The sequence below is a fragment of the Dipteris shenzhenensis genome, chromosome 11 (genome assembly GCF_047967505.1).
Source record: "Dipteris shenzhenensis isolate YYH24624 ecotype China chromosome 11, Dip_SZ_1.0, whole genome shotgun sequence".
Taxonomy (NCBI): Eukaryota; Viridiplantae; Streptophyta; class Polypodiopsida; order Gleicheniales; family Dipteridaceae; genus Dipteris; species Dipteris shenzhenensis.
Window position 1 is genome coordinate 25,233,812 of NC_141606.1, and position 12,190 is coordinate 25,246,001.

The following is a 12,190-nucleotide window of genomic DNA, read 5'->3' on the forward strand; positions in this document are numbered from 1 at the left end:
TTAGTGTCGGTCTGCCTTGGCGACACAATGAAGGAGGAGCATTGGATTCTAAGAGGTGATTGGAATTGCACTGTGTACTCAGAAGATAGGTCGCATGCGGGTCCAATAATCTCAGGCAGTGAGCGAGAAGCATGGGATGGGTTGTGTGCCAAAGTTGGTATGGTGGATTCCTACGACATCCTTCAAGAGGACCTCCTTGACTTAACTTGGAACAACCATAGGAAAGGTGGGGATTCGGAGCTGGAAGGATTGACAGGTTCAATGTGATAGAGGAAGGGGGTGGCTTGGGAGCCCCATGCATGTCGGCTATATCTACTCCACGTCCATCTCGTATCACTCCCCAATCTACTTGGAGTTTCCAGTTCTTGGTAGAGTTGAGAAGTCAAGGGACATCCCTTCACTTTTAATACACAAATAGCCTGACCCATCTACGATGGGATAGAGACCCGCTCCGTTGGGTCTCAAAGGTGGGATCTTAAAACGTTGTTGATTTTTCAAGAGCCCTCTATCCCTAAACTTCAATTTGCAAATTGTGAGTGTTGAGATTGTGCCATGAATTTTGTATCAATCTCATTGCGGTTCTACTTAGGAAATAGAGGAAGCAAAAAATTTGGGCGACCATGCAGGGATAATCTCGAGCAGCCTCCTCTAGGAGAGTTACTTTTCTCAGAGATTGGAGAGACTCTCCCTTCTTTGCTGAGACTTCTACAGGGTTGAGTTGGAATTTTCAGCCTCAGCCTTGGTTTCTTTCTACCTCATTCCTCTGAGGTGTTTTTATTACATGCTTTCAGGTCTCATGTTGGGTACATACACGCTAGCCACATTAAAGGCAAAGCCATCCATAGCCAACGCAGCTCCCATGAACCAACCTCTTTCACTTCTGCACAACTCTCGTGAGACTGAAGGTGCTTGCGAATCAGCACTACCACACTGCCTTTGCCTCTAACTTTGCCTCTAATTGGAGAGTTTACAATTACCATGAAGCCTAATTGTTCACAGGCAAACCACAATGCATTCTTGCACCCACACTTGACCTTTTGGAGAAGAACAACACTCGGGTTTGCCTTTCGAATGACATCAATGCACCCTCTCTGTTTTGCATTACTACAACACCCCCTAACATTCCAAGAAAAAACTCACACACCCCCTCTCCCTCCTACACCCAACCTATTGAACGATTGCTTGTTATGCATCCCTAAATAAATTGAACCTTATCTATATTCTTCCCTACCCCTCTCGCTGCTTCTTTAATTCTTTTGGAGAAGCTCCTCGGATGGGGTGGAGGCATGAGATCCAAGCATTCTAGGAGGGCTGATTTTTTTTTCCTCCCTTCTCCAACAGTCAATTCCTGTGATTCGCCTAAGGAATTTCTTCCTCTTGGGGGCACCATCTTGATCCTTAGGAGCATCTTGAGTCGTCTCTTGGCATAAATCAACCACCACCCTCTGAGGTTCCATCGAGACCTCTGTGGACCGATGGTCTGGCAATATGCCTATCGGCCTCCTCATCATGATGTTCCATCTTGATTTTCCTTTTCTTCCCCACCGTCTTCCAAGGAGCTTGTGGGGGAGAGGTGGAGCATGTCGAATCAGGGATTTAGCTGTTCCTTCTGCATGTGGCATAGCCAATTTTGGGGATGATTCCTCAGTGCCTCCATCCTTGGAAGCTTCACTACCACGACTTGCTCCATCCACTGGTCTTGAGCACTTCCACTGGCTCACCCTTATCGCCTATGGCCAACGCCATATTGGTAGCCTTGAGGGGACAATTCCTAGCAAAGTGCCCCATACATTTGCAAATGTAGCATGCGTCTGGGAATGGGCTGAACTTGACCTGCTGTGCCACCGAGGGGCCTTCCGAGAATTTGATAGCCACGAATTTATGGGTCTCCTGTGATCTATCCCAAAGTATCCACTCTCTTCTCCTTCTTGTCGAGAGACAGGTTGATGGTGAATCTGTAACACTTTACCTAGCGTTGCTGCCAAAACACTCATTTTATCAAACAACCACCAAGGAAGGTTGGGGGCAGTCATGCAGAAGGAAGTGATCAATATTAAAGTCTGGATTCCATGGGAGCACTAGGACTTGAGCCCCTAAAAACTAAAAGGCACGATGAAGGAGTTCATCCCATATGGCCTCCTCCATGAAAAAATCTACTTTATGAAAACATCCTTCCAAAACCAAAAGATGACACTACCCTTTTGAAATAAATCATTTATTTACTTACACTATCATTTTGTACTAATAATGCAAAAACTAAGAAATGTAATTCTTACATTACTCTATATTGCAAAATCCTAGTATAATTTTTTATTTTTAAGAATCCTCATTTAAAAGTTTAACTTTTTCTTAACTTATTAATAACTTCAATAAATAATAATCATTTAAATCCATGGATAAACTATGTCTGTGTGTGTGTGTGCACATACATACATACGTATGTATATATAAGGTCCATGCATGAGATTAATTTACCATGAGAATCCTCTGAAATTTCCAAGACTTAATAACATTGTTAATAAACACCTTTCAGAGTTTCGAAACTCTAAAATCTCCAAGAATTAATAACGGTGCCGATAAATACCTTTCAGAGTTTCAAAAAGCAAAAATGGTATAATCTCAAAGAACTTTATAATGGTGCCAATAAACACCTTGTAATAGTTACAAAGGTTTTTTAAGCAAACATCTTCAAATGACGTATCTTGATGGAGGGGGAAAGAGAGGGAAAGAAGTAAAAGGGAGAGGCAGGGGGAGAGCGATAGAATGGAGGGGGAAAGGAAAGGGAGAGAGGGAGAGAGAGAAGGGGGGGTAAGGAAGCTCTTGCGCTGTCGCGAAAAAAAAAATAGTTCCTTGCATTGCCGTAGGGAGGGGGAGAGAGAGAGAGAGCGAGGGGGGAGGGAGGGAAAGAGGAGAGGGAGAGGGAGAGGGAGAGGAGAGGGAAGCATTGTCGTGGTAGTAAGAAATGTAAAAAAAGGAAGGGGGGGGAGAGAGAGAGAGAGAGAGAGAGAGAGAGAGAGAGAGAGAGGGGGGGGGAAGGGAAGGAAAAGAGAGAGGAGAGAGGAGAGGGAAGTGAAAATGGGAGAGGAAAGGGGAAGAGAGAAGGGAGGAGAGGTCTCTTGCATTGCCGCGGCAGCAAGAATTCTAACACAAAAAAGGAGGAAGGGGGATGGGAGAGGGAAAGGAATGGGAGAAAGGGAGAGGGAGAGGGAGAGGGAGGAGAGAAATACTTTTAAAAAAATAACAAGAAGGAAAGGAAGAGATCGCGCTGCCGCAGCAGTGACAAAATTATTTTAAAAATAATATAAAATTGGTCACTACCGTGCTATCACGGTAGCATGATCTCTTGGGCACACTATACAATTGATTCTTTGAGGTCAAGAGGACACTTAAAAGGGTGGGGAAGAAAGGGAGGGAGAGAGAGACGAGAAGGAGAAGAGAGAGAGAGAGAGAGAGGAGAGAGAGAGGGAGGGAGAGACGGGGGAGAAAGATAGAGGGAGAGAAGGAAGGAGAAAGGAGAGGGAGAGGGAGAGGGGGAGAGGAAGTGGAAGGGGAGCACAACACAAGGGAGAGGGAGAGGGAGAGGGAGAGGGGGAGGGTAAAGGGAGCATGATGCAATGCAAGGGAGAGGGAGAGGGAGAGAGGAAGGGAGGGGAACACGACGAGAGGGAGGGGTGTGATTGAAAATGAGTTATGGGAGAGGTGAGAGTCAACATACGTCCCTCAAGGCATTCAAACTTCCCGCTCCTTCTCTCCCCCCCACCTCTCTCTCTCTCTCTCTTTCTCTCTCTCTGTCTCACTCTCTCTCTCTCTTCCCCCTCCCCCATTCTCCCTCCCCCCCCTCCCCCCCTTTCTCCCCTCCCCCTTCCCCCTTCCCCCTCCTTCTTCCCCCCCTTTTCCCTCCCCATTTCCCCCATTCCCCCCTTTCCCCCATTTCCCCCCTTTTCCCTCCCCCTTTTCCCCCTCCCCCATTCCCCCTTTCCCCTCCCCCTTCCCTTCCCCTCCCCCTTCCCCCCTTCCCCCCATTCCCCATTCCCCCTTCCCCTTCCCCTTCCCCTCCCCCCATTCACCCTTTCTCCCCTTTCCTCCTTCCCTTCCCCCATTCCCCATTCCCCATTCCCCCCCTTCCCCCTTCCCCTTCCCCTCCCCCCATTCACCCTTTCCCCCTTCCCTCCATTCCCCATTCCCCCCTTTCCTCCATTCCCCCCTTCCTCTCCCCCCATTCCCCCATTCCCCTCCCCCCTTCCCCCTTTCCACCCTTTCCCCACCCCCCCTTGAAGGACAAATTGATGTAATGGGATCATATCAAGGGTCCTAAGGTCTATGGTTGTGAGTGTGTGAACACATGGTGTGTGTAGGTGTGCCTGAGTTAGGTGTGACTGATGATGTGTCAGTTAGTAGGTGTGAATGAGTGAATCTAGGAGTGTGGTGTGTGATTGAGAGATAATTGTGGATCTAGAGATGCTCTCTTGAGCTCACATATGATATCACACTTGGTTATAACTTGTGCCTATATATTGGGTTTTCATGAATAAACACTCTCCCTTTCCATTATCTTACTCTCTCCATCTTGTCTCCATGCTACTCCAACATGTGGTATCAAACCCTTTCCACCCTCCTTTAGCCTCCAACCATGTCCAGGTGCCACCTCCTCCTCATCTTCTTCAACCTTCTTCAACCTTTTTCCACCTCTTCCATGTCTATCCCATTTTCCTCAATTCTACCCGAATCTTGCAACATCAATATCTCCACATCTGACTGTTAACTTTCAAAATCCTTTAGGCTCCAGATTTCTCACACTAGGGTGCACCTTTCACTATTGGGGTCGATGGAATTGTACTCTGAGCTACTGTGCCGCCCTATTCTTTGGTCGCCAAACTTCCTCAAAATTTTGTCTCTACAATCAAAATTTCAACCTGCCCTAGTAGCTACACTTGGACAACACTTAGGGCTAGCTGATGCCAAAATTTGAGCTCAATCCAACCACAGACAAAGGAGATATCACTATTTCTTTGTCTGACTTTCCTGATGTAATGCCGGATTATTGTGCACACTATTTCGCCCATCCTTTGTGCTGCTAGCAGGCCTCAATAAGGGCTTTCATTTCCACCAAAAATCCCCTTGGTTTCTACTCAAGATAGGTTGAATTTGATCTTGCAGTCTCTATTTGCTCGATTTGGGGGTTTCTCTCAAATCTCCTTCATGGCTGAAGCATTGCAAGTGGGTAGATGCTCAAAAGTTTCAGTATTTTACCTCTTTTGCTTGGCATTGATGGGTGTTGGTCATACGAGTAGATGGTTAAAGTGTTTAATGCTCCAAAGTTGGTCTATGACTATGCAAATCATGTTTTTCAAGACATATGCTTGGATGAAAGGATATATTGGTCACAAAAATGCATCATTCATGATATTTTAGACTGGTTCAATGATGTATGCAGCCCCTTTGCTTTTCTATATGGATGATATGCTCTATGCATACTACAAAAGTTTGAGGTTAATTATGTATGGCTTTATGTTTCATACACTATGCTATGCAACATTGAAGCATATGATGGATACTCTTCATAGGTTCTCTGCCTTGGCTTTGCCTAAAATGCATGTAATGGTGAAAGGTTATGTGCTTCACTTGAGTAGTGATTTGATGAGCATAGATCTGAAGATCAAGGAAGATGTTATGTGAATATACTAAGCTATACTAGCTAGTGATGATTTTATGAAGAAGAAGGATGCAAGAAAGATCAAAGGGCAAAGGAGTTACAAGAAGTGATACACCAAGAACCTCTCGATGACAATGTACCTCACACTATGGTAGCTTGGAAGAGAAGGAGGAAAAGGACAAGATATGCCATCAAAGGGGGGAATTTTCCCACATCTTCAATTTAGAAATTTTGTGTATGTGGTCAATAAGGGTTCTTTGCCTTGGGATGTCCCCCTCAAATGATTGTTAGTCTTATGTTTTACCTTGCTGGATCTAAGGGTATTCCCATGCATAGTCATTGTCTATCTCCTAGTTGTAAACCAAGAGTCCTAGGAGTGAGTCACAGATTGTTTGGGGCCATGTGTGTTGCCACATGATGGTGGGCAAGCCATGGAGCATCCCATGTACTACTGCTAAGGGATGATGTCATCAATTTGTGGGGGGGAAGAAGGACAAATTGATGTAATGGGATCATACTAAGGGTCCTAAGGTCTATGGTTGTGAGTGTGTGAACACATGGAGTGTGTAGGTGTGCCTGAGTTAGGTGTGACTGCTCTACTGATGTGACAATTATTAGTAGGTGTGAATGAGTGAATCTAGGAGTGTGGTGTGTGATTGAGAGATAATTGTGGATCTAGAGATGCTCTCTTGAGCTCACATATGATGTCACACTTGGTTGTAACTTGTGCCTATATATTGGGCATACCTCTCATGAATAAACACTCTCCCTTTCCATCATCTTACTCTCTCCATCTTGTCTCCATGCTACTCCAACACCCCTTCCCCTCCCACCTTTCTTCTTTTCCCCCCTCCCCCCCTTTTTTACCCTTCCCCCCCCCCCTTTCCCCTTCGATACACCTCAGATAGTTTCTTTTGGTGGTGGTGCATATTACTTGGTGAAAAATGGGGTTTGTGGCAATATTGACCATCAAATCATATCCGATGGGCATGATAATTTTTACATGCATCAAAATATGTAGGATTGATGCCTACACACAGTATCATGTCCATCAGGTATGAGTGCATTTGAATACACACCTCAGATACTATTCTTTGGCAATTGTGCATAACTCTTGATGAAAAATGGGGTTAGTGGCACGTTTGAACATCCAAAGCATATCCGATGGACATGATATTTTTCATGCACAACACGTGTCCATCAAGTATGAGAGCATTTGAATAATACACCCTAGATACTATTTTTTGCGGTTGTGCATGACACTTGGTGAAAAATAGGGTTTGTGGCAACATTGACCATCCAAAGCCGATGGGCATGATAATTTCTGCATGCATCAAAATATGTAGGATTGATGTCTACACACAATATCATGTCCATCGGGTATGTGTGCACAAATAACACAGGTTAGATCGTGTTTTTTAATGGCGGTTAGGGTTTGTAGCAAGTTTGACCATCCAAAGCATATATCCGATGGGCACGATACTTGGCACAAGACTCAGAAAAGGTGAAATTGACATGATTGCAAGGTATCATGCCCATCTGGTATGTGCACACTTGAATAATACACCTCAAATACTATTTTTTGGTAGTTGTGCATAATACTTGATGTAAAACTGGGTTTGTGCCGGCTTTGACCATCCAAAGCATATCCGATGGGCACGATACTTTGCACACACATCAACATAGGTTGGATTGATGTGTGTGAAAAGTATCATGTCTATCGGGTATGAGTGCATTTGAATACACACATTAGATACTATTGTTTGGCAATTGTGCATAACACTTGATGAAAAATGGGGTTTGTGGTGCGTTTGATCATCCAAAGCATATCCGATGGACATGATATTTTTCATGCGCCTCTAATTATATTATATTAACACATGTGCAAAGCATCGTGTCCATCAAGTATGAGAGCATTTGAATAATACACCCCAGATACTATTTTTTGGCAGTTGTGCACATGACAGTTGGTGAAAAACAGAGTTTGTGGCATGTTTGACCACCCAAAGCAAATATGATGGGCATGATATTTTGCACATGACTCAACATATATTGTATTGATGTGTGTGCAAAGTATCATTCCCATTGGGTAGGAGTGCATTCGAATGACATACCTCAAATACATTTTATGGCAGTTGTGGATAACGCTTGGTGAAAAACGGGGTTTTTGGTGACTTCGACCATCCAGAGCATATATGATGCACATGATACTTTGTACATACATCAACATAGATTTGATTGACACACGTGAAAAGTATCATGCCCATCAGGTTTGTGCACATTTGAATAACACACCCCGAGCATGTTTTTTGGTGGTTGTGTATGACACTTAGTGGAAAATGTGATTTGTGGCGAGTTTGACCATCCAAAGCATATCCGATGATGATAATTGGCACAAGACTCAAAAGAGGTTAAATTGACATGAGTACAAGGTATTGTGCCCATCCGCTATGTGCACATTTAAATAACACACCTCAAATTGTGCATAATACTTGATGAAAAAGTGGGTTTGTGCGGACTTTGACTATCCAAAGCATATCCAATGGGCACAATAATTTGCATGCACCTCAACATAGGTTGTATTGACATGTGTACAAAGTATCGTGCCCATCGGGTATGAGTGCATTTGAATAACACACCTCAGATACTATTCTTTGGCAGTTGTGCATAACACTTAGTGAAAATAGAGTTTGTGGTGCATTTTATGATCCAAAGCATATCTGATGGACACGATATTTTTCATGCATCTCTAATTATGTTAAATTAACATGTGTGCAAAGCATCGTACCCATCGGGTATGAGAGCATTCGAATAATACACCTCAGATACTATTTTTTGGTGCTTGTGCATAACACTAGTTGAAAAATGGAGTTTGTGGCATGTTTGACCATCAAAAGCATATCCGATGGGAATGATATTTTTCACACGTCTAAACATATATTATATTGATGTGTATGCAAAGTATAGTGCCCATCGAATATGAGGGCATTCGAATGACACACCTCAGATACTATTTTTTCATTGTTGTGCATAGCACTTGGTGAAAAACGGGGTTTGTGGCAACTTTGACCATCTATAGCATATATGATGCACACAATTCTTTGCATACATATCAACATAGGTTGTATAGATGCACGTGCAAAGTATCATGCCCATTGACTATGTGCACATTTGAATAACACACCTCAGAGCATATGTTTTTGGTAGTTGTGCATAACACTTGGTGAAAAATGAGGTTTGTGGTGGCAAGTTTGACTATCTAAAGCATATCTGATGGGCACCATACCTTGAAAAATCCTCAACATCTACTAGATTGACTTGTATCAATAGTATCATACCGATTTGATATGTGCATGTTCGAATAAGACACCTCAAATACTATTTTTTAATGGTTGTGCATAATACTTTATGAAAAACGGGATTTGTGGCGACTTTGACTATCCAAACCAAATAAGATGGGCACGATAATTTGCACACATATCAAAATAGGTTTTATTGATGAAATTGCAAAGTATCATGGCCATTGGGTATGTGCACATTTGAATAACACACCTCAAAGCGTGTTTTTTGGCAGTTGTGCATGACACTTAGTGAAAAATGGAGTTTGTGGTGCGTTTGACCATCCAAAGCATATTCGATGGGTAGGATACTTTGCAAAGACCTCAAAATAGGTTGTATTGACACAAATGCAAAGTATCATGTCCATCTAGTATGTCCGCGTTCGAATAACACACCTTAAACTCTCTTTTTTTGCGGTTTTGCATAACATTTGATGAAAAAGGCAGTTTGTGATGACTTTCACCATCCAAAGCATATCTAATGGGCATGATACTTTGAAAACAACTTCAAATAGATTGTATTGATGCACGTGTAACATATCATGCCATTGGGTATGAGAGCATTTAAATAACACACCTCAAATACTATTCTTTGGCAGTTGTGCATAACATTACGGTAGTGCATAACACTTGGTGAAAAATGGGGTTTGTGGTGACTTTGATCATCCAGAGCATATTTGATGGACACAATACTTTATAGACAGCTCAAAATAGGTTAGGTTTATACACATGCAAAGTATCATGCCCATCGGGTATGTGCATGCTTGAATAACACACCTTAGAGCATGTTTTTTGGCGGCTGTGCATAACACTTGGTGAAAAATGGGATTTGTGGCAAGTTTAACTGTCCAAAGCATATCCGATGGGCAAGATACTTTGTACAGGCCTCAACATAAGTTGGATTAACATAAGTGAAGATTTATTAAGCCATGCTATTCTAAGGTTTCAATTGGTTCAAGTATAATTAAACTTCATTCACACGTTTTGAATAAGCTGGAATTAAAAAATTCTAACCCTATAGATGACTTTAGATGGCTTATGCTGATCGATTTGAGTACTTGGAGGGCTAAATTTGGACCTCATACGATCAAGTTATGTTAATTTTTGGGCGAATTTATCAAATTTCAAGATTGAAATATTAGCCACTAGTTTGGAGAAGCTCCTAAATTCACCTTTGGGAAAATATTCGCCCTTAAAAATTTATCTTGGGGAGGGTAGGGAAAAAATGAAATTAATGGAATGGAGGAGACGAAAGGGGGGCGGCGGGAGGGGGGGGGAAGGGGGGAGGGGAAAAGGGGAGAGAGGGAGGGGGGAAGGGGGGAAAGGGGGTGGGGCAGAGGGGAAAAGGGGGGGAGGGGAGGGGAAAGGGGGGGGGAGAGGGGAAAAGAAAAGGGGGGAGAGGGGGGAAGGGGGGGGGGGGAGGGGGAGGGAGGAGGGGGGGTGAAGGAGGGAGGGAGGAGGGGGGGGGGGAGGGGAGGTGGGGGGAAGGGAAAAAGGAGGGGGCGAAGGGGGGAGGGGGAAGGAGGGGGGGGAGAAGGGAGGGGGGGGAAGGGAGGGGGGAGGGGGGGTAGGGAGAAGGGGGGGAGGGGTGGGGGGGGGCGAGGCGGGGAAGGAGGGAGGGAGGAGGGGGGGGGAGGGAGAAGGGGGGGAGGGGGGGGGACTGGGGGGGGGTGGGAGGGGGAGAAGGGGAGGTGGGGGGAAGGGAAAAAGGAGAGAGAGAGAGGGAGAGAGAGAGAGAGAGAGAGAGAGAGAGAGAGAGAGAGAGAGAGAGAGAGACGTGGGGGGGAGAGGGAGGAGCGGGAAGTTTGAATTCCTTGAGGGCATTATATTGACTCTCATCTCTCTCGTAATTCATTTTCAATCACACCCTCCCTCTCATCGTGTTCCCCTCCCTTCCTCTCTCCCTCTCCCTCTCCCTCCTCTACTCTTCCCTTCCTCTCTCCCTCTTCCTTCTACTCTGGCCCCCATCATGGTCCCCTCCCTCCTCCCTCTCCCTCCCTTAGGTTGCCCAACCTCTCCCTCTCCCTCTCCCTCACGTTGTGCTCTGTTCCCCCTCTCCCTCTTCCCCTCCTTTCTCCTCCCTTCTGTCCCTCTCTCTTCCCTTCTCCTCTCCTTCCTCCCTCCCTTGCTTCCCTACCCTTTTCTACTCTTCTCCCATGCCTCCCCACCCTCGCTTTGCTGCTGCGGCAACGCAAGGGTCCGCGGTGGCCCAAAAAAAAAGAAGTGTGCTATCATGGTAGCGTGACTCCCTGTCCTCTTATCTAATTAAATATATTAAAAAAAAATCATTTCTCCTCTCTGCCTTTCCTCTTGCTGCCACAGCAGTGCAAGAGACCTCTCCTCCCCTTTCCTCTCTCCCTTTCCCTTTCCTCTCCTCTCTCTTCCCCTCCCCCCTTCTCTCTCTCTCTCTCCTCCCCTTCCATCGATCTCTCTCTCTCTCTCTCTCTCTCTCCTCCCCTTCCGTCTGTCTCTCCTCTCTCTCTCTCTCTCTCTCTCCTCCCCTCGCTCTTCCCATTCTCTTCTTTCCTTCCCCGCGGCAATGCAAGGGGTTGTGCAAAATTTTAAAACTAATAATAATAAATAATTAGCTAAGAGGGGAGAGGTGGGTGACGAGGAGGGGTAGCTCTCGCACAAAATAAAATAAAATAAAATAAAATAAAAAACTCTACCCTCCCTTCCCTCTCCCTCCCCACTTCCCTCTCTCTCTTCTCTCTCTCTGTCTCTGTCTCTCTCTCTCTCTCTCTTCCCTTGCCTTCATTCCTTCTCGGAGGCTTCCCCCTCTTCTTTCCTCTCTTTCCCTCTCCATTCCATGTCTGTCCCCCTTCCCTTCCCTTTTCCTTCTTTCGCTCTCTTTCAGCCTCCATCAAGATGCGTCATTTGAAGATGTGTGCTTCACTCAGTGCAAACACATCTAAAAAAACCTGTAACTATTGCAAGGTGTTTATAAAGTTCTTTGAGATTATACTGATGTTGCTCTCTGAAACTTTGAAAGGTGTTTATTGACACCATTATTAAGTCTTGGCGATTTTAGAGTTCCAAAACTCTAAAAGGTGTTTATTAACACCGTTATTAAGTCCTGGAGATTTTAGAAGACTCAAATGATAAATTAATCTCATACATGGACCTTAACTATATAAATATAAATATAAAAGCCTTACGGGCATGCCCATGCCACGTGGACAATGTAGTGCACCTGTCA